Raw genomic sequence first — 24,157 nt, forward strand, 5'->3', positions numbered from 1 at the left:
CTCGGTGTTTATTGGCACAGTATCTGAGAGAAATACAATTGACATGCAAAGGAGAAACAGGAAAAAAAAATAGTCCTTTCTTGAATAAACTTCCAACCCAGAAATGCTAATAAGTACAGGTAGCCTTCAATTTATGACCACAACTGAGCGCAGAATTAATGTTGGTAAGTGAGAAATTTGTGAAGTGAGTTTTGCTCAATTTTATGACTTTTCTTGCCACATTTGTTAAGTGAATCACTGCAGTTGTTAAATTAGTAACACCGTTGTTAAGTGAATCTGGCTTCCCCATTGACTTTGCTCGTCAAAAGGTCACAAAAGATGATCATATGACCCCGGGACTCTGCAACTGCCATAATTATGAATCAGTTGCCAAGCATATGAATGTAAATCATATGACCATGGGGATGATGCGGTCATAAGTGTGACATGGTCCTAAGCCACTTTTTTCATTGCTGTTGTAACTTCGAACAGTCACTAAATGAACTGTTGCAAGTCGAGGACTACCTGTACTTAGGAAAAGAAAAGCAGTCTGAGTCAAAATAAAAAATGAATTTATCATTTATGATTTATGAATCATATCAATCTACATCACATCTTTCTGTCCCTCTCTATTTTTTAACCCAAGAAAAAAACCCAACTACCATCTTTAATTTTTTGCTGTCAGTTGTAAGTTTAGAATCCTGGTTGACCTTGTCTTTCAATATTTTATGTTAAGATGGATTTTTCACCATCCATGTTTTACTTTTGTGATTTATTATTCATCAATTGTGCTTATATCCATACCACTAAATCACTAAAGACTTCTGGTGATTTACAGTAATAAAAACAGCCATATAAAACTATACAAACAGAAAATCCTAAAATCACCTGAAACAATAGAACACTCAATAAGAAACAATAATAGGTATTTACACAAATGGTATTCCTCAAAGTCCCTATAAAAGAGTTCAGTTTTAATGGCCTTCTAGAAAACCACCAGGGAAGATATAATCTAACATCAGGGAAAGGGAATTCTACTGTGTGGCTTCTATCACAGAAAGCATTGACTCTGAGCTCCTACCCGTCACACCTAATATAAACTTGGAACATGATTTTTTTTCCATTAGGGATGAATGCAGAAGAGGAATCCTACAGATACTTAATTCTTCTATGTCTTCTTTAACTTCAGCTGGTGTTATATTCATAATTCAAACTGTCAATGCTATCCACTTTTGATTAGTTTCCATCTTTTCCAGTCCTACCATTTTGATAATGCAGGTAGTCCTTGCCTTACAACCACAATGGAGCCCAACATTTTTCTTGCTAAGCAAGACAGTTGTTAGCTGAATTTTGCCCCATTTTACAATCCTTCTTGCCACAGTTGTTAAGAATCACTGAGGTTGTTGTTGTTGTTTTTTTTATTTGATTTATATGCCGCCCTTCTCCGGAGACTCAGGGCGGCTTACAATGCGTTAAGCAATAGCCTTCATTCTTTTGTATATTTTATACAAAGTCAGCTTATTGCCCCCACAGACTGGGTCCTCATTTCACCTACCTTAGGAAGGATGGAAGGCTGAGTCAACCTTGAGCCTTGGAGAGATTCGAACCAGCAGAAATTGCAGGCAGCTGTGTTAATAACAGGGTGCACTAAACCACTGTACTATCAAGGCTCTTGTTAAATTAGTAACACCGTTGTTAAGTAAATCTGGCTTTCCCCTTGTCAGAATGTAGCAAAAGTTGATCATATGACCCCGGGACACTGCAACCGTCAAAACTACAAGTCAGTTGCCAGGTGTCTGAATTTTGATCACGTGACTATGGGAATGCTGCAATGGTCATAATTGTGAAAAACAGTCTTAAGTCACTTTTTTTAGTACCATTGTAACTTCAAATAGTCACTATATGAACTCTATTAATTCGAGGACTACCTTTATATTTGCTATACAAATTAAACTGATATGGGGACAATGTGAATATTCGTCTTATTCCCATCTCTATTCTCAATTATTCTGCTTCTCCAAACTCAGTTCTTACTTGTTCATTGTATAAACCAGTGTTTCTCAATCTTGGTAATTTTAAGACGTGGGGACCAACTTCCAGAGTTATCCAGCCAATAGGCTGGCTGGAGAATTCTGGGAGTTCAGATACACAGATCTTAAAGCTGCTAAGGTTGTGAAATACTGGTACAAACTATTTAGAAGAATAATCAGGTACTCAGACGTACTTTCTCCATTATTGTAATGGGCTGTAACAATAACCTTAGAAGGCAGGAGGAAGAATCACAGGCTAGATAACCTACAAAAATTCAAAGTTGAAGAAGTGAGGAAGACTAAATTTTGAACAGTTATTTGAAATAATCAGCTAAATATGTTTCTGAATGCTTCTATGCTCATCACTTGTGAGAAGTGCCATCTTTGCATTCTAAGATCATGAGTTCCTGTGGATATGCACATTGAAAAACCACATTAGTGATCAGGAAGACTTCTGTCAACCTTCTATGCTGTAAACTGATGACTTGTTGACACTGCAATAACCTTGGATATCCAAAATCAAGCCAACAGGAAAATACTAGCAATTCCCAAAATACCTTCAGCCATATGCAGAACCTTTCACAACCTGGTACCCTCCACTCCCTTATGCTACAATCTGTCAGTTGGTCAATCAGGCTGAGAATGTTGGGAATCTGGAGGACACCAGTTATAAGGCATAAAAGTTTAGAAACAGAGATAAAAAAAGCATCTGTTCCTTCCCATAAAACCATCTGAGCAGATCCCTTGCCTGTACCTGTCAGATATTAAAGGTACAGATAAGGTCTGGAATAGTTAGGATGTCAACTTGGGGATGATAAGAGAAATGAGAGCAGAAAAGAAAACTCCTGAACAACCGTGAAAATTAAATTTCATATATCAAGATATAACATTAATGTATTTGTCATTTAAAAAAAATGTATTTATTTATTTATATTTCCAATTTCTTAACTGCTCATCTCTTCAGAAAAGGCGTCTGGCGCAGGGGTGAAATGCTCCCAGTTCGGACCAGATTGGGCGATCCGGTAGCAATTGTGGGAGGTGGTTCGGAGAACCAGTAGCGATGGCGACGCGAGGCTCCGCCCACCCGCCTGGGTGTCGTTACTTCCTGGTTTTAACCAGGAAGTAATGTGTTTTTTACCCTCTGCACATGCATAGAAGGTTTTGCACATGCGCAGAGGGTGTGCGTGCGCATGTGTTGTGGCGTGTGCACTTCCGAACCAGGTAAGGAAGGTAAGTAGATTTCACCCATGGTCTGGCGGCACACAATTTAATCAATATACAAACAACATTATATAAAGTTAGTATTCATCACTCAACATCATTTTAGCCATTGTCTATCCACTGCAGGATGAAGGCCTCTTCCACATGTTTCCAACCAATAAGGTCCTGAGCTTTCTTTTGCTAATACTTGCTGATGTCGTCGATCCATCTTGTTTTAGAGACCTAAACATTAATATTAAAATATTAAAATTAACATTATTTGTTTAAAACAATTATAAAATATAACATTATACATTTTTTAAAAATTCCAAGATCAGTATTTAGCAATTGTTAATATAGGCTTGGGACATTCTCATGGGTCCAACTAACCCCATGGTTGTGTGGTCCCCTCTGCCCCACATGCAAGACTGAAGAGCTAAGTTTTGATCCCTTTGTGGAAGGCCAGGACAGTGGCCCACCTCATCTCTGGGGACAAGACTTTCCATAATGCATGGGCAACAGCTGAGAGGACTGTCTTCCTAGACCCTACCAGCTGAAATTCTTTGACTATTATGCTTTTTAGATAAAAGAAAAGAAACACCAGTAAAGCTATATGAAACAGTGGTGGGTTTCAAAATTTTCTACTACTGGTTCTGTGGGATGTGGCTTGGTGGGCGTGGCATGGCTTGGTGGGTGTGGCATGGCTTGGTGGGCATGGCAAAGGAAGGATACTGTAAAATCTCCATTCCCTCCCCAGGGGAAGGTTACTGCAAAATCCCCATTTCCTCTCAATCAGCTGGGGCTCGGGAGGCAGAGAATAGATGGGGGTGGGGCCAGTCAGAGGTGGTATTTACCGGTTCTCCAAACTACTCAAAATTTCTGCTACCGGTTCTCCAGAACTGGTCAGAACCTGCTGAAACCCACCTCTGATATGAAATGAATAAAATCATTAAATACAACATAGCTCTTGCCATCTTGTCCAGCTGCAGCAAGGACCGGAATTGGTGGCTTTTTTTTTTCTTGCTTTTTCCAAATTATATTCACTTTGCTTATACCAATTCTGAAAGTTAAATAGTAGTTACGCAAAGCACACTAAAAATCCCTTCGCGCACACAAACACATACTCAGATCTCACAGAGAGCATAAACTGATAGATTAGAAGTAAAAAAGAGCAACATGGGTCATATTAATGATAATATATAACAGTGGTGCTATCAAAAATCCATGGTCTTTAATAAGGACTGTCCCAGATTATGAAGTGTTGCTTTGCTTTAAAAAAAGCTTTGATGTACTCATCTTTTTTGAAGCTACCTCCTGAACAGCCTGTCCCCTCTTTTTTTAGAAGTAACGCTGCCACTTATTGTCAGGTTAAGCCTCTCATTTGACAGTACTGGAGCTACCAGACAAAACTCAGGGCAAGATGAAGCACTTCATCAAGAAAAGTCCTGTCACCACTGCAATGAAAACAGTCTCACAAAAGCTAAGAATAACTCCTCACAAATATGGAGGTAGGTTGGGCTAGTTCTGAGGAAAAAAAAATACCTTGAATGAGCAGGCCTGTGCATTTTAAATCAGGAGAGTAGGTAATAATTTGTTGGTAAAGTTAACATTTGCAGGTGAATTTTTTAAAAATAAAAAAATGTCATATTCTTTTCCTTTGGGAAAAAAAAACCCCTGCCTAAAATTTGATCCCCTTAATTTGCATTGACACAACATAATACCATCTCCAATTATTTAGCAAATATACCAAATAATACCTTTATTTCACATTTCTACATCATTTGAATTAAATTAAGAGGAAGGGTAACATCAGATTTTTAAAATTAGAGAGAAATAAATGTTATACCAAAAATTGAAGGTACAAAATTGTTTTAAAGATGAACAAATATTTGTACAAATTTATGACTGGGTCAATGTTCTGTCTAGAAAAGATGTATTGTATGTTTGTCTGTCTGTTTAAAAATAAAAAAACTTTACTACAAAAAAAAAAGAAAAGAAAAGAAAACCCTGAAATAATATAAAATAATAAGATAAAGTAAAATAGTTCTTTGACTAAAACAGTCATCTTTCTACTGTTTAGATTTGAGATTATCAACGGAGATTGAAAAATGGCCCTGTTTGTTTTTAGCCTTTAATGGAGAAGTGGTCCGTAGAAATAAATGGGATAAGTTTCTCAAGAGCTTGGAGATAAACAATATCTTCTGTTAATTGTCACAGTTCAACAGTTTCTAAAGACATGACAATATTACCCAGAAATCAGCTTTGCTTTGAGGAGACCAGACATATTTATCTTTTGCAGAAAAGAAAAAAGATTACTTCAGTGTCTTTGGGTTGTTTTATCTCTGTTTGGCAACATGTGTAGAAAAGCAAAGTTGTTTCTATCCAGTCTTCATCAATTTCAAAACTTTGTATAACACACATTGTAGTGAGAAAGAAAAAAATTGTCCACAGAAACTGTTCATTTCAATTCTGATCTTTAAAAGGTTTCATTGATCAACATTTGGTTCATCTCAGTAAGTTATAGGAAGGTCATGTTATTTACAGGTGTATATGCTAATTATTTTTTTTTAAAAAAAAACAACTTTAGACAGGTGGTTTGACATCTATAATTATTTCAATCTAAAAACCCTTGAGTAATTGAGTAACCTGATTTTTGCATAAATCAGAATTGGACCACCTGACTACACTATCAGTAAGTGTAATCTTTAAAACCTAGATACAAGTGCTTAGGACATCAGATGACAAAACATGTAATTATTAGATGGGAAGAGAGGAGATAGATGTTACAGGATTGTGATCAAAATCATTAAATGAGAAGATTGTGCCAGAAGGTGACAAGAACATAGCTTTTGATACAGCAAGTACTGTCGAAATTAAACTCTTAGGGCATTTCTGTACCTTTGCACAAATGGATTGCTGCTTTCCTGTCTAATAGACTGCAGAAAGTCGAAATAGGGAACTCACTGTCTAATCCTGCATCAGTGGTGTTCCGCAAGGCAGCATTTTAGGTCCCACACTTTTTTTGCTCTCTATCAACAATTTATGTTTATCAACTTAAAAGCAATTGCTTTCTTTTGGCCAATGGAGTAAAATTATTCAATTCTACAGATAATTCTGTTGTTTTGCAAAGTGATCTCGACTATGTGTCTGAATGGTCATCTATTTGGCGACTTCAAATTTTGATTAATAAATGCTCTGGCTTATATATTGGTAAACATAATCAGAATGTCAAGTATAAGCTAGGTGGCATTGATCTAGCAGATGACCCTCACTTTGTTAAGGACCTAGGCATACTGATCTCTGAAGATGCTCCAAAGCTCACTGTAACAGCCTTGCTAAAAAAGCATTAAAAGTTGTAAACTTAATTTTACGAAGCTTTTTTTCTGGAAACATTGAATTGCTAATTAGAGCTTATAAAAATTATGCTAGACCAATTTTAGAGTATTGTTCAACTGTTTGGAATCCCCACCATATATCTGACATCAGTACAATCGAGCAGGTCCCCGAGAAAAGTCTTGCACTCTTCTGTACACAACAGAATTCCTTGTGTTACTAGGCTCAAAATTCTCAGTTTGGATAACTTAAAACTGTGTTGCTTGTGGTCAGACCTAATTTTGCATACAAAATTATATGTAGTAATGTTTTACCTGTAAATGACTTTTTCTGTTTTAATTGCAATAATACGTGCACGAACAATCGCTTTAAATGCAAAGTAAATCGTTCTAAACTTGACTGTAAAAATATGATTTCTGTAATAGAGTTGTCAAAGTCTGGAATGCCCTACCTGATTCAGTTGTCTCAGGTACAAATTTTCAGAGTTTCAGTCACAAATTGACTTCCATGGATCTTACTTCATAATTAAGTGGCAGGAGAGGGGGTATGCATAAGTGCACTAACATGCCTATCGTCCCTGTCATTGTATTTTTATTCTCTTAGTCTTGTTCTGTTTGACAAATTCCAAAAATAAATAAATAAATAAATAAATAAATAAATAAATAAATAGTAATGTGTTTCCCCGAAAATAATGTGTTTCCCCTGTCTTATATTTTTTGAACCCCAAAATAAGTGCTTGGCCTTATTTTTGGGGAGGTCTTATTATTTTGGGGCATGTGGAATAAGATGGGGCTCCTCTTGCCATCTTACCTGATTTCCAGCTATGCGTTTAAATATTTTCGGGGAGGGCTTATTTTTGGGGGGAGACTTATTTTAGTGCATGCGCTCAAAAGCCCGATTGGGCTTATTATCAGGGGATGTCTTATTTTTGGGAAAACAGGGTAAGTAAGTAAGATGGAATGTGTAGGTCATTCAAGCTTCCTTACAAACTTTTCAAGAGATAATTGAATGGTGTCTTTTTCCTTTCTTCACTCTATAATATACCAATATATGATCAATCCCTCTTTTCATTTTCAAAAATTGTGTGACATTGAGATCTATCTTCTCAAACTATCCCAAGGAGCAAATTTTATATCTTTGGTATGAACCTTTGTAGCTCTTTAACTGGTTCATTTTGGGTCCCATCAGCAATTTGCTTCTGCTGTTTTGACTGCTTCTAACTTTATCAGATCTTAATTAAATGACTCAGTTCCACTGGTTTGATTTGCTTCACAATTTTTCTATCACCCTTTGTATATCTTATCTTTCTTATAGTCTTCAAAGTTGGGAATTTTTCTTCCCATAATACATTCACATATTTGGAGAACTAGTGCCCTGGCCTTAGAGATACTTCTGTTGATTTGAAAAGCTGTAAAATTTTCTGATTCTTAGTCACATTTTTCTGCTGTCTGCACTAAGGTTGCTTATAGGTAGTAAACTCTTTGTTCCATGGATTACATGCCATATTCAATAGTAAAAACTCAAATTTAACATTTGGATGTGCAGGGCAGCCATGATAGGCATGAATGGGATCTTATCTCTGCAGCAGTCTTCCACTTTAGAAATAAAACATTTGATGTTTTATTCTTTTGAACTAGTTTTCAAAAAGCCCCACTGTGATTTAAATGTTTCCATTTGAAAGGAAATGCACAGGAAGGACAGACTTTTTGATGCGCATAAATCTAGGGGGGTTCTGAATGATAACCAGGTAGCAGTTTCAGCCTGAAATGTTTTGCTATATGCAACATCACAAAGCTATCTAGTGTAGTCTTAAAACTAAACTAGATAGCTTTATGACTGTCTTTTCCTCTGGAAATATACATTCTTTCTCATATTTTCTTCCAGAATAACTGTGTCTCTTTAGTATTAAATAATTGAAATCACCTTCACCAATTTATTTTTTAACAAATCAGGATACATACCTGTTGCTTTCATATCAGCATAAAAGCCTGACCACTCCCTTTCGCTTTAAGATGAATAGATTCATCTTTATTAAATCAACCACTACAGCCATAAAGTTGATATTATGGTTACTGTACTTCCTGTTTATATATTTGCAAAGCTGTCTAGCCTTAGCTTGTCTCACAACTGGGCTAATTGGAATGTGGTGTTTGAATGTGGACGCCCGTCCAAAATGTTAATACATTTTCCATCTCAAGGAGTGGAATATTAAATTATTGTTATTAATTTTAAAAATATCAAATTTGTCACATGCTCTTTTGTTGTTTTTTAATATCATAATCATTGTCACAATAATGAGTGAAGCCACTTCCTGTTCAAAAGAAGAAAGATGTTGTGCTCTTTCATTCTTTATTATTGTCTGCAAGTTGGTCCTACATTCTTGCTATAACTTGATTGCTTTTCATTCATTATTACAGTGCAATTTACATATAAAGTAACACAAGCATTGCAGGATAAAGTAAATAGCAATGCATGATTCAGAGAGGAATACATCCATGCACAGACTATTTTGAGTTACATAATAATGCACTTTTTATGCAACATTTTAGATACGTTTTATGAAAACATTTACAAGAAGTTATAATGACAACAACTACAGATGGACATAATATGTTTAAAATCAACAAGTAGGAAATTGAAATAGTTCAAGATGGCAATTCTACACCTGATATCAAACACAGGATAATCTTAGGCCGCATTGCAATGGTTAGCAGAATAAAGTCTGGAAAAGCAGAGGTACAAAAAGCAGGCTACTTAGAGCAATAGTCAGTGATGTATGGGTATGAGAGTTGGGTCATCAACTCATGGGACTAAGAATGGGTCATCAAAGAAAAGTGAACTCCTTTGAACTGTGGCACTGGCGTAAATTATTGAATATACCATAGACAGCCAGAACAACCAACATTGAAAGGTGCTGAATCATATAAAACCAGAAACATCACTAAAAGCCAAAATCACAACACTTCATCTTGTTTACTTTGGCCATGTCATGCATGCAAATTCATTGGAGAAGTCAATGATGCTAGGAATGGTTTATGGATCAAGAAGAAGGAGTAAGTAAAGAACTCGCTGGCTTGATACCATGAAAGCTAATACAAAGATGGACATCCAACATCTGAAAGAAGCTATGCTTGACAAGGTAGCATGGAGATCACTTGTCTATCAAGTCATCAAGAGTTGGACCCAATTGAATGGTTAAAATTAATTAACTATTATAAACCTCAGATCATACATAACTCAGACATTGGCTTTATTCTTTATGGGAGTATATTATGTGCTTATATTCTTATGGAACTATTCAAGAGTTACACATTAAAAATATACTTATAGCTGTTGGACATTCCTTTTAATGCAGTAACTGTGCATATTGGAAATGCACCTAAAAGTGCAACTGGGAATGATGGGTTGATATCCAATCCTTCCCAGCATGAATGCACAAACAAAACATAATTCTTGTAATGGATTTATGGAGACAGCCATGTTTTTTCCACATACAATATCTCTGGAAGTACTCTCTGTGGGAGCTGCATGTCCAGTATAATTGGTAGATTTACTGCTGGCTGTAGGGGTATCTATTAGACCTGGCCTTTTCATGTATAGAATTTTGAATTGGTAGATTTCATTTATTTAAAATATTTATAGTCTTCTTCACTATCCAGAGCATTTATAATATTTCTATCCCACCCACTATCCAGAGGATTTAAAATATTTATAGCCTACACACCATGCAGAGAACTAAAGGTCTTCAAACTACAGATAGACAATCACATTCTGTAATGTTTGCCTATACTAAGCACATTTTGCAAACAAAGGATTAGTACATAATGCAAAAGTCTGGGATACTATTTTTCTCCCCTAACTTTTATTTTTCTGATTCTTGGATAGTATTATTTTTTACACTTATTTTTTATGTGGGGAACCCGATTAAAAGTGCTTTAATTGGCATATAATATAAAGTGGCAGAGTTTATTCAATCATATTACCAGTTTATCACTTCATGTCAAGCCATGTGAAGATCCATGGTTTGGCCCCAGGAGTATTTGCTTGAATATTCATAAATAAAATAAAGACACTATAAGCAAGTATGCATTCATCCAAAGGAAGCAACTTGGCATTGCTGTCTCTGGAATTAGAATTAATAACATTAGTGGGAAGTGAGTAATAATATTTTCACATGCAACTTATCATTTACAAATACTGCCTGAGTCTTTTTATATGCTAGAAATGGGATATTATCGTGGTATGTTTCCAGTATAACTGGCATTCCTTCCTCTAACTTACCACAAGTTTTTATAAGTAACTTGTAAGTAACTCAGTTTTTGCTGATGGATGACAGACCCTGAATCAAAGTACCCAACTTATTTTTTTTAAATTTAAGAATCATTTTCCTGGTTAATATGGAAGGTGACTTTTATAGTGGCCCTGTTGATTCCTTCCCTATGGTTATCTTTGCTCAGAGAGACTCCTTTTGACATAAACCTGGAAAGCACTTCAAAGCTGCATTGTGTAAACACAAATCCATCCCTTTTGTACTTTGGAAATAGGTAATGTAGCAGTTGAGAGGTGAAGGGGTACTGAAGCTCTTGTTTATTTCACCAGGAGTCAAGAGATGGGAAACATCTGCCACTTACACGCTATGTAAGTCTTGAAAACAAAGAAGCCTCAACTGTAGTCCGGCTGAATAAGCACTGGCATAAAAGCTAACGACAGGCTGCTTATTTAAAAAGATCATAATACAGAACAGTCATGTAGGGAAGCCAAGAGGACCTGAATATGGGGTGGAAGGGAGGATGAAGTAAAAGGGAGGAGCCAGGATTGTATTTCATGATTTCTTGCTAGGGGTCAAATCTGATCTCACTTATGCTGATGTGCATTTTTCATGCGGGGGAACAGACAGCAGCTGCAATGCCCATTGGATTCATCACAGTCTTTTGTACTTAATACTACCTTGATGTTCAGAAGATCAGTTTAGATAAAGTCAAATATTTTCAGCTGAATATTTATGACTACAAATACATGCAAACATAAAATGTGATAGCTGTGTAGCCTTTAATTCGTATGAAGAGGTCAGTTTGAGAAATACTCAGCGTCATTATTTCCTTCACTTCAAGGTCAAATTCAAAATGTGAAGTGAAAACTCCTTTTTTTAAAAAAAATACTTTACTTTACTCTGGGCCTCACTTTCTTAGCTTTGTGTAGTTTATTCCTGCTAAATATCAAGTTCATAAGCTTCTTAGAAGAACTAATAATCAAAAGAAAGAGATTTCTCCCCCTCCCCCATCATCTCTATTTTTCTGATGGGGGTCTATATCAGGGTTTCTCAACCTGGGAAATTTTAAGATGTGTGGACTTAATTATTAGGCATTATTAATAATTCCCAGCATGGAATTAAAACGTTTACACATCTTAAAGTTGCTGATCTAAGTAACACTGGCCTAAATTATGGTCTATATGTGTTTGTATATGTGTGAGAGAGATTGAGAGACAAGGAGAAAGACAGAAATAGATAAGGCAATTGGTTGTTTGAAGGATCCAGTGATAAATAGTAGTCTGAAGAAGGAGCACCCTATAAATCTAATGCAGGAATGCCACTTCTTTTAGGAGAGCTTTTAGTATGTACTTCTTCTTTGCAAACAGACGGATTTATAACAAAGACATATCCAAAGGAAATAAACTTAAACTACGGTAAATTAGGAAATGAAATCTCATAGAGCTATAGCTGGACTTCTTCTCATGTATGAAAATGGTGAGCATCTGATAATATTCTTTTTTCAAACATTTTGCAGAAAGAAAAGACATTTGAGAACTTTATCTGGAATCAAAGCTTAAACCCTGATATGCTTGGATTTGAAGGAGCTCATTTTGCAGGTTTTGCCAGCTTGTCTGGTATTGTAAACAATTAATATATAGAGTACTTGGCCTTCAAATATGAAATTAAGGTACCGTTGCAAATAAGCCTTTGGGTTATACTATACTTTTAAATACAATCATAACACAGGGCATTTTCTCTATCTGTCAGAGTGAGGATTGAGGATTATTGTAAACACAGTGCAATTTGCACGTATCACTCATACTGACATTACTTACTAATTCCTAACTTTTTAAATTGATCATTTAAATTGATCTATGAACAATCATAGAAAGGTTGTGGCAAGAAGGATTGTTAGATATTTAGAGCATATTTGATAAAAGAGGATGTTATTGTTGTCTGCTATGCCAAAAAAAAAAGAAGGTACAATTGATCTTCACGTAACCATTTCATACTTCACCTGAAGTTTTTCCTATTTGAATCCTGCTTGTTTAGGGCAATTAGGTCATCTGAATGAGTCCAAGTTCAAGTTACATTTTAACATGCCACCCACAATATTATTAAAACAACCTGTCTTTTAAGCCTGCGGTCAATTCTGGTAAAGAGAAAACATTTAGCCACATACTATTCAATTGGTCTTGCTATCTAAAAATTTATTGGAATTTTGTCTTGCTGAGAAATTCAGAAGGGACAAAATAGACTGGAGAAAAATATTTCTTCCTGAATTGTATCCATTTACCTTTGTACTTAAAAAATACTATTGGGAACACTGTCCTTTATCCACTTCCCCTCTTGAAAAAATAGACCCTCCCAGTGCTTCATCATGTCCCATTTTTGATAGTTCTCATCTAGGAATGGCCCTGGTGAAGAACAAGGTGAAGAACAAAGAGCTTAAGTAGGAGAGAAGAGGTTAGAAAGTTCTACTTTCCAGTTATAGAAGTCCATTTGCCAATTGTAGATATAAACCAGACACACACAAAAGCCAGCCTACATGACCTGAACTTTGCTACTGTGAAATAACAAATAGTTTCAGTTGGGTTGTGCTTACAGTGTGTCAGTAACCTCAGAAACTCTGTAACTCAAGAGTTGCAGGCAATAATATATAGGGTTGCAAGACTCTCCTAACTTGCATAGTATAAAGGTAAAGGTTCCCCTCACACATATGTGCTTGTCGTTCCTGACTCTAGGGGGCGGTGCTCATCTCCATTTCAAAGCCGAAGAGCCAACACTGTCTGAAGACGTCTCTGTGGTCATGTGGCCGGCATGACTAAACGCCAAAGACGCACAGAACACTGTTACCTTCCCACCAAAGGTGGTCGCTATTTTTCTACTTGCATTTTTTATGTGCTTTCGAACTGCTAGGTTGGCAGAAGCTGGGACAAGTAACGGGAGCTCACTGTTATGCGGCACTAGGTATTTGAACCGCTGAACTGCCAACCTTTCGATCGACAAGCTCAGTGTCTTAGCTACTGAGCCACCGCGTCCCCTTGCATAGTATATAATGTATATAATATACTATGTATATATACTATGTATTATATAATATGTGTGTGTCTATATATATATATATATATATATATATATATATATATATGTATATATGTATTATGTATATGTAATATGTATATATAATATGTATTATAAGTATATAATGCATAGTATAGCATTAGCATATTTGGATAAAACTATGTTTTGGCTGTACTTGTGGCAAATGTTCCAGAACTGTTCATCCTATCCCTACCAGGAAATGTTGCATGTAGCATAGACACGATTTAGACTAGTAATCTAGTCTACATCTAGTCTGTGTATCATTAAAAAATATAGTGTGAAAGTTTTGATTGACTAAAACCTTAATTGGAAACTAGACATCATATGTCAGCATTTATTGGATCCCTCTGATCATGGAATGTTAGAGGATTAAATGGTAAATAACAGGAGTTAGCAAGTGAAATGAATGAAAGAGAGAAGAATATATAATTTTTATGTCTGTGAAATTAAAAGAAAGGAAAATGTAATGTATTAGATGTGAATGAAAATAGCCTAATCTTGGAGAACTGCATTGATGGATATATGCAGGGAAATAAAGAGGTACATTTAATTATGAAAGGGCTATAATGTGGACAATTATTCATCAAACTTGCATTCATCATGCCAGCTTTAAAATATGGCTTATGTGTCTGTGCCCATGTCTCATGTCCAAATGGTTCAGAGATCAATTTTATCTGATCTCAAGGATTGTTTGAGCAATGTGGTGGTTCAGTGATTAAAACACTGGGCTTGTTGGCTGGGAAGCCAGCAGCCCAGGTTCAAGACCCGAGCACCATGTGATGGAATGAGTTCCCGTCCTCACCCCTGCTCCTGCCAATGTAGCATTACAAAGGTGAATAGATAAATAAGTACAATTTTGGTGGGAAGGTAACAGCCAGTGGTGGGATTCAAATAATTTAACAATCGGTTTTCTCCCCTAATGACTGGCTGGGTAGGCGTGACTAGGTGGTCATGTGACTGTATGGGCATGGCCAACTCAATGTCACTCACATCGAGGGGCGCTTAGCTTCGCCCAGCCTCTTGTGACCGTGGGGATGTTGCAAAGGTTGTTAAGCGTGAAAAACGGTCATAAGTCATTTTTTTTCAGTGCCATTGTAACTTTAAATGGTCATTAAATAAACTGTTGTCAAGGATTACCTGTACAAAAATACAAAAAGCTTCTTTGCTTGCAAAAAAACTTCCCTAAATACCAATCATTAGATTAGAAATGGGGGAATACAATGGGGGAAGATCAATGAGTCATAGCTGTCATGGAAACCTAAACCATTCTGTCTGAATACCTTCCTTTTCCTCAGCAATACCTGCAACCCAAAGTTACAAATCAGGCAGGGTGCCAGAATTGAGGAATTAAAATAGTTAAAATGCAATGATAACTATCAGCAGCCCACTCTTGCTCATAAAGACGCGGCCCTCCTGAGCTCCGTTTTCACTGGCAGAGGGTTTCAGGAAACCATAGCAGCCGGAAACAGAGTTCAGGAGCCCGATTTCACCTGCAGAGCACTCGGGTCACCGCAGGCGCCCCCAACAGTGACATCGAGCAGGTCACACCCACTCTGGCCACACCCACCCTGGCCTGGCCCCCTGAGGTCAAACACAACCCTGATGCGGCCCTCAATGAAATGAAACCCTGGTTTAGAAAACTGAAGAGAGAGGAAGAGAGTCTTGTAATCTTTAAGACTTTAAAAAAGTTATTAACAAATGATACTTTTTAACAAAGGGAGAAATTTTTAAGGGAGCAAATTATATAAAGTGAAACTGTATTCTAGGTGTAATTACAATCCAGAGAGGGGTGGAGGAAAATATTCTGCTCATGGATATGAATTAATAGGTGGAAACAAAACATAAATCTAGAAAAAGAGATTGAACTATTCAGAGATCCAAGAATGATTAAGAAAGGTAACGGTTTGGTGAGTATATTCTTGGAAAAAAGTCTATATTTTGAATATGTGCTTTAAGCATAAATCTATCTGTATGTTCCCATGGCAATAGAATAAATCTAAAAGTATGCTTGTTTTGATTCCTTAAGATGAAATACTGAAAGACTTTATGAGGGACAGGGTTAGAGTGTCTTTGGAGAATAAACATGGAAGAAAATGTAAGAATAAATGAAATGATAATGATAGTAGAACCCAAATAACACGTCCTATATAAAAAATAATCAAAAGAATGATTAATTTCACTGGAGAATAGAAAGTATAATTGAACAGAATAAAAAGCATTGTTATCCAGACTGCCACAGAAGTATATGGAGTTACACTAATAAGAAAGTATAAATCAGGTTATAAAATGGAAGTCTATGATGTGGCAACCTAACTGTATTATTACTATTAACGATCTGTAAACATGTACTGAAATTTATAATTTTAGGAGATTGGAGATATAATCCCAGGATTGATTAAATTTGATTAATGAATGGTTTTATTGGTCTTTTTAAGCAATTGGGATATTGGATTTACAATTTTTAAAATATTAAAATAATAGTGATTTAAAGGGGATAATAAATATACTGCATGAAGGAACGTTTTTGATGCTTATAAGTACAATGTGCAGGTTAAAGTCAGAAGTTGGAAGTTTAGGATTATGTCTATCTAATTGTATTATCATTGTTAGCATTGTGTAAAAAATATATTGACCCAGTCAATACACTCCAATACACTTCAAAATATGTATGGAGATTAAAGGAAAATTACAAATAAAACATGAATGGGAAAAAAAGTATAAACCATGGATGAGAAAAATGAACATAAAAACATATTTGCTGCAAAGAAAAAAAGGAGGATGAAAGATATTGCATAATATGTAGACCAAGAAGAAGGCAGTTGTAAAGAATTAGAGTAGTTAAAAAGATGGAAAATGTAGAACAATTGTAATATAATGAAACACTTACTTTGTAAAGGATTGAAGAATTCTAAACAAAAAGTCTCACAAAGTGAATGCAATTCAGAATAAAAGAGTAGAATTGCTCCAAGATGAAACTAAAACAAAATAATGCTGGAAGAAGTATTTTAGAGATTTGGAAGGTCAATATGAGAATTACAGTGATATGTCAAAAGTGAAATTGAAATGAACACTACAAAAATTAGTACACAAGGAGAAAATGATGGCAAATATCACAAATCCTGTGAGAATGTTGAAAAACAAGTGGAAGACTATAGGTTCAGAAAGTATAACGCAAAATTAAAATATGGAAGTGTTTGCTTAGAGCTGCACAAACTTTAAATGTGTCAGTGCCTGATGATAAAAAAGATGCTGCTCCAGTTTCACTATACAAATGATAGATAGCGAAAGTAAAAACCAAAAACTACATGTTTGTTAAATGGGCCTGGCAGAATTCTGATTTAAAAGGTTAAAGAAGTGAAAGTGAGCATAATTTGTCACGTGCAGTGATGGTTTATGCCAGGCAGGGGTGTGTGAGAATAGATTTTTTTTAAAACTGAAAAATGGCTTTCAAATATGAGAAAATTTATTGTACTCTTTGTTAATTTAAGGAAAGCATGAAATAAATAATCTTGAACTAAGAAATGTTTTGTGTGTAGTTGAAGCAGGGTTGCAGAATTCAGTAAAAGTGGTATGGGATGGAAGCAAAGCATGCCTGAAAGTTAAGTGAAATGCTTAGTAAATAGCTGAACCTTCACTAAGTAGTAAGATAAGGGTGTATGAAATCCCTCTGGTTGTTTAACTTATTTATAGATAAAGGTATGAGGAATTTGTCTGGAAAGATTAGAGGTGTGTTGGCTGGATTGTGAATAAAAATGTACTTTTGTGCACTGATAATTTTGTCTCTTGGCTAAGAACCAGAATGACTTGTAGCAAAAATTAAGTAGTGTGAAGCTAGAAGAAGTTTGAATCTGAAAATTAATGCATCAAAAAAAACAAAAAAACATTCAACAGCTGTGTTGAATAGATAAAATGGAGTGGATATTTCAAATTATACATCAATTGCAAAAAAATAGACCGAGTAGCTGAATTTTATACCTTACTAATGTTTACTAAAAATGAGAGAATAATGGAAAAATTTTAAGAATACCAAATGCTGGTATAAAATTAGTAGGTAGTATTGTGCTCTGTGGGGAGAAATAAATAATTGCCAAATTACTGAGAAATGGGTTGTTATATGTAAATGACAGATGGGTAAATTCCACATTATGGGACTAAGTTACTTTGAAATGTTTGTGGTAAAAGGAGAAGGGAAGAATTAAGAAAGAATAGCTATGGCATGAATGTGAATTGAAAACAAACATGACTGACCACTTCAAAAGCAGTACATTATGTGGTCTCATCATGTAGAAAGAATAAATGAAGGAAATTGCAACATAAATATGTGAGGAATAAATTCGAGAGGTGCAGGAAGATTGGAAAAAATATGGTTGCAGGGTTGTGATGAAAAGAGAGAGAAAAAAAAATTAAATAACAAAAGGCAACACTACATGTAAACTGGTATTTTAAATAAACTATTATAATTTTAAAACAGAATAAAAACTAACAAAAACTAATATTTAGAATGAAGAAAGAAAAAAGGACTGCAGAAATCAAAGGAAACAAAAACGATTATGAAGAAGTGACTTCCTACTTTCTTTTAAAGCAGTTTTAAGTATGAATATAAATTGCTCTTTGATTATAGCATTGCTTACATTTTTCTATAATCTGTTTTTAATCATCAAATTGGTATATGGATAGATAATAATATTGGTGTTTATTATTTCTTTTCTTTTTCTTAACTCAGGCTTTTTATTTCATTTCATTCGAGGGTATTTCTTACTCTTTTTATATACTCTGGGTACTGCTTTTAGGTGGAAAAAGAATAGTTTCATATGTACTGATATATGGAGGCAGGGTATCTTTAGGATGTAGTAAAAAAAATCAAGATGGCAATGAGATCAAAGTTCACCTTTTTTCTGTGCAATGTATATATTAAAAAGGCAGAATTTTGATTGTGCCATCGTGACCACCATTGATCTCCAAATTTAATGATTAAATAAAAATTAAATCTTGACATTTTAGTACATACGCTGTAGAAATGTCTGACTGAATCCTAGGTAAATAAGTATCTTTATTGCATTTGGGCAAGTTAAAATGAAAATGCTGGTAAATCCTTTCAGTATTAACTATGTAACAAAAAAATAAAATGTAAAAGACTGGGGGATATTTATCTGCAATGTCTTATGTTTTATACTGCCAATATAATCAGAGTCTTGAATGATGCAAAAAAAGAAAAGAAAAGAAACAACCAGTAAAATAAAACATAATCTCTTTAATAAAACAGAATAAAATACCCCCCCATCCATATATAAAAAACATATTAAAAAGGGAACATTGGGAAGTTTGAGCATTAAACTTCGAAACCTACCCAGATAAAATTCTCAACTAAAATTTTATGTCTTAAAATGTGAACAAGATTTTATCATTAGACAAAGTCTAGGGATCATAAAAAATAGTGGGGTATCTTTTAGCAGTAACCAGGTTGTTAATGCTAAAAGTGGGAGGGACAACAAAGAAACAATGACTGTAGTGAAAGGGCCAGGGGTATCCATGGAGGTACCCCATGGTATAAAAGGTTAAAAACTATCAAGTTTGCAATTGTAATCTTGTTTTTTTTACAGGTCTCCTTCCAGTAGACATTCTCGAGAAGACCAATGATGGAAAATGGGCTATTATGCTACAGTCTAGGCTAGATGTGAGGAAGTTAGGGTTTTTAATTTTTCACCTTCTTTATTGGGAGAAGGCAAACATAGATCTTTGTTTTATAAGTATATTATGCCTATTTTGGCCCTAAAAATCCCCATCCTTCTTCAAAAACCAGAGGATATTGTGACACATTCAGCCTTTGGGTCACAGGGCTACCTGAAAATTAATATCTAGGTTATTGATCTAGTTCCAGTGCGGAAGAAGAGAAATTAATTCAGGAATCTCACAAAAGTTATTTGTATGGTGGTATTTTTCCTATTTCAAAGGAAATGTCTGTTAGTTTATAGCCTAATTTTATATTTTGGGAATCAAATTTTATCTCAAGAATGTTAACTAAATTAATGAAGTTAACCTAAACAAAACTGGTCCAATAAGAAAGCTAGACTGGATCTATTTTGGCCCCAGATGCTTTATTGTGTTAAATCTGGAACACTCTTTTTTTATGAGCTGGGGAAAAAAAAACTGCTCAAAATAATAATTTTTCTGTATTTTGAAGATGTATGTACTTTAAATGCAAACTGCCACTCTGTACAGATCTTTAAAAGTCTATTGACATTATATGTCAAACACTTACGCATGTGGGTGCAAAAATCAACAGTGTTTTCAACCCTGAATGATATATACGTATTTCCTCAAAATCAGTAAACTGTGTCATTCACAAGAAGGTGTTTCAGGAAAGAGTATATCTGCAACAATTCACACAGGGTATGATTTACAAGTGACACTGGAGGTTTAAGTAGTTTTAATTCATGGTTTCAGAGTTTTAGGGAGAGAATAAAACTTGAGAGGACATTAATTTTATACTGAAATTACCAATTACATCATACGTGGGTGTTTGAATACACTTCCCCTGGGTTTTGGCTATTCATTGAGGACATATTTTAACTTTAGTACTCAAAATTAAATTTATGAAACAAGAATGATACTTTAGAAAAGATTTTTTTTAAGGCCATAAGTATTTTGCGGTAATATTTTGAGGTAACTATGATGTATGACCTATCATTTTGTTGTGTGTGTACACTGAGAGTTTATGCACCAGAGACAATTTCCACGTGTGTTCAATCACACTTGACCAATAAAAAATTCTATTCTGTTCTGTTCTGTTCTGCTCTGCTCTGCTCTGCTCTGCTCTGCTCTGCTCTGCTCTGCTCTGTTTTACTCTATTCCAGGGGTCTGCAACCTTAAACACTGAAAGAGCCATTTGGATCCTTTTCCCACAGAAAAGAAAACATCGGGAGCCACAAAACCCTTCCCGTGCCTGACTATTTCTTGAGCGGCCACAAAACTAGTATATGTAGTTGAATTAAACATTATGTTTTCTTCTGAAACTTTTCTTTTCTTGGATTTATCCATGGTTGGCCTACTGGGGGTTGAAAAGCTCAATAAATCATGTGCCGGGGGGGTGTCACACATTGCTGGTTGTGATGCATATTTTGAGTGACAGGTAGCCGCAGCAGAGGGGTGAAAGAGCCACATGCAGCTCCAGAGCCTCAGGTTGCTGACCCCTGCTCTATTCCATTCCATTCCATTCATCTGTGACATAATTATAAATACCTCTGAAATAGTCAAATGTATCCTCTTGTTGTATGAAATTGAAATGCCTTATTAAATTTAGCCTTCTCACATCTTGGCCTTTTGGCTAATAATAATGGTAGTGTATTAAACTTGTATTGCAAATTCATAACTATATTTTTGTGTGGATAGGTTCAAGGTAGCATTATCAACTATGATGACTTTTGTTCCATCCTGTGCGTCAGTCGCAGATACTGGTTGACCTGTTTCTTCCTTTGCCTGAGAGACAAATGGTGAGAACACATCAGATGTTATCTCCTGTGAATATTCTTAGCAGAAAAGAATAGAAAATCTTGAACTGGAAATGAACTATGATTTCTTCTTAGATGTCACAACCCTTTCCTTGAAAACTCCTTTTCAAAGGAAAATAAATACCGGTAACTTGTTTTCAAGATATTTGGGAGTATGTTATTAACCAAAACAAACCATTCCAGTCTAATTTGTATGATTGAAAAAAAAAATTATATAACTGTTATAATTAATTTAACTGAGAATTAATAGTAAGGTTTAATTAAGTGGATTCTTATCTTGTATGAAATGGTCTAGAAAGGTAGAAGAAGTCAAGAAAATTTATTGTGGCTTCATAAACAGCTATTTATTTGAACCTATCACAATTCCACTAAGAGCCTTAATTTGGTTCGAATGATCATTTCAAGGTTCATAGGTGTTGCAGGTGCTGAGTCTATTGATGTTACTCAGAAGATGTCTCCTATTAAAATAAAACTTACTTTTTACATTGGGTTTTTTTTTGTACAGTATGTATGTATGTATATGCCATTTCCTTTAGTTAAGACCAAAGTGTGTTAGCTGTGCCAATGCTAATAAATTTGAAGGCATTAGAAGGAATTTGCACTCCTGGAGATGGACTGTCTCACCTTGTTCTCAATTGTGATTGATCAGATGCTTCTCTAACAATCTATAAACAAAGAAATAATGCAGTGGTGGTATTATTACCGAATAAGAAATATCAATAAGTTCTATTTTAAATGCCATTGCTAAATCAAAATTCATTTCAAGTGATAAACAAAATAGACTGCTTTGACTGATTACCATTTTTTGAATAATATCAACCATAACCATAACCATACAACAGTTGGCTTACTCTCTGTTGGAAGATACTTATGTAATCAAAATCTGGGGCTAATTGCTAGCAGGATGAAGAGGGTGGGGACATTGTTAAGCAGACGCTGCACCCAATAAACTCTAGTTTCTATTTCCAGAAAATCTGCATGTTTTATTTATCCACAGAGAAAAGTTCAAATACGGACTTTGTATTTAAAAGGATGGGGTTGGAGGGAATTATTACGTTTCCTTTTCATTCTAATGCATCATCCATTTGGAATATCACAGCATCCTGAAGAAAGTGGGGAATATGCCCACTTCCTCCAAGAAATGCTTAGTATCCCATGAGCCCATGCAGCAGAAAAGTATTATAGCATTCCATGACATCATCAGTCAATTTCCGATTGGTCAGGGAAGCAGCAGTAGATATTAAAGGAAAAGAGAGAATCCAAACTGGAAGGGTGGAGAAACCCATGTATAGTTTAAACTGCTGATAAAACCTTCAAGAATGTTAAAATAACAGGCCACCATTCTTTGCAGGGGCAAAGAAGAAGGACCAATTAATTAATAGTTGTCAAAACCAATTGTAACTAATTATTTTGCATTATAAATATAGATGGTATTAATCAAGTTGAACAATATAATTGTCGAGACGATCCCCACTCGATACATTGGGGATAAAAGCAGAGCAAAAAGATCGCCATGCAAACCTCTAAGAAGATGAATCATGGGCTGCACTGGGGGGTGGGGGAATAAGACGTATCCATTTGTTCACAGTGATGGGGGGTGCTAGCGGCTAGGCAGGCGGACGGTCATCCCGCGGTCGGGACAGGGGCGTTCGGGTGTTCTAGTCTCCGGAGCGGCTGAGCTGCAAAGGTGCGGTGCTGAAAACCCGGAAGCCTCGCTGATTGAATGACTGAGTGGCACGGCTATTTAAACGGGGTTGGGTTGCGGTAGAGCCTAACGCCGACTTTGTGTTATCGTAAAATGAACTCAGTGTTGTCTGCGGCAAGCCTGGAGAATGAATAAACCTGTTTCCTGTTTGAAGCTACCTTCAGCTGCAGCGTGGTTTGTTAAAGTGCCTAGGATTTGCTGAGCGGTCTGAGAATAATCTACTCAGTGATAAAACCTAATTTGTTTCAGGGCAAACATAACATGAGCCATTTTGAACGATTGTCAATAAGGTATAATCCAGGGGTCTCAAACTCAAGGCCCGGGGATGGATCTGGCCCATGGGGTGCTTAGATGTGGCCTGCAGGACCACCCTGGAAACAGGAAGGACTGGCCCAAGGTAGCTCTGTCAGCAAAAACAGAGCTCAGGAAGGTCACATGCAGGTCCTCCCAAGGCAGAGGGTTGCAGGAGGCTGTCGCAGGTGAAGATGGGGCTTGGGAGCCTGTTTTCTCTAGCAGAGCAGTTGGACCATCAGAGGCACCCCTGACGTGAGTGATGTCAAGCTGGCCACGCCCACCCTGGCCACGCCCACTCCATTCCCCCCAAGGTCAAACACAACCCTGATGCAGCCCTCAATGAAATTGAGTTTCATTTCACAACCCTAACCTAGGGGTGGGTTCTACTTACCTTTGCTACCGGTTCACAACGGGAGCATGTGCGCATGCACAGAAGCTTTTGCTCATGCGCAGATCATATTTTATGATGTCCGGAGCCTCCCACCATTTTTACTACTGGTTCAGAAGAACCAGACAGAACCAGGAGTAACCCACCACTGCCCTAACCCCTAATCATACACTGCAGCTGTTTCAGTTTAGTTCCATTCATGGCCAGTGGGCTTTATCATGTCTTATTTATTTATTTATTTATTTATTTATTTATTTATTTATTTATTTATTTATTTATTTATTTATTTATATGCCGCCCTTCTCCCGTACTCAGGAGACTCAGGGCGGTTCACAAAATAAAACAACATGACAATAAAATGAT

The sequence above is a fragment of the Pituophis catenifer genome, unplaced genomic scaffold (assembly GCF_029215685.1).
Source record: "Pituophis catenifer annectens isolate HBS135680 unplaced genomic scaffold, rPitCat1.0.hap2 SCAF_3, whole genome shotgun sequence".
NCBI classification, from domain to species: Eukaryota; Metazoa; Chordata; class Lepidosauria; order Squamata; family Colubridae; genus Pituophis; species Pituophis catenifer.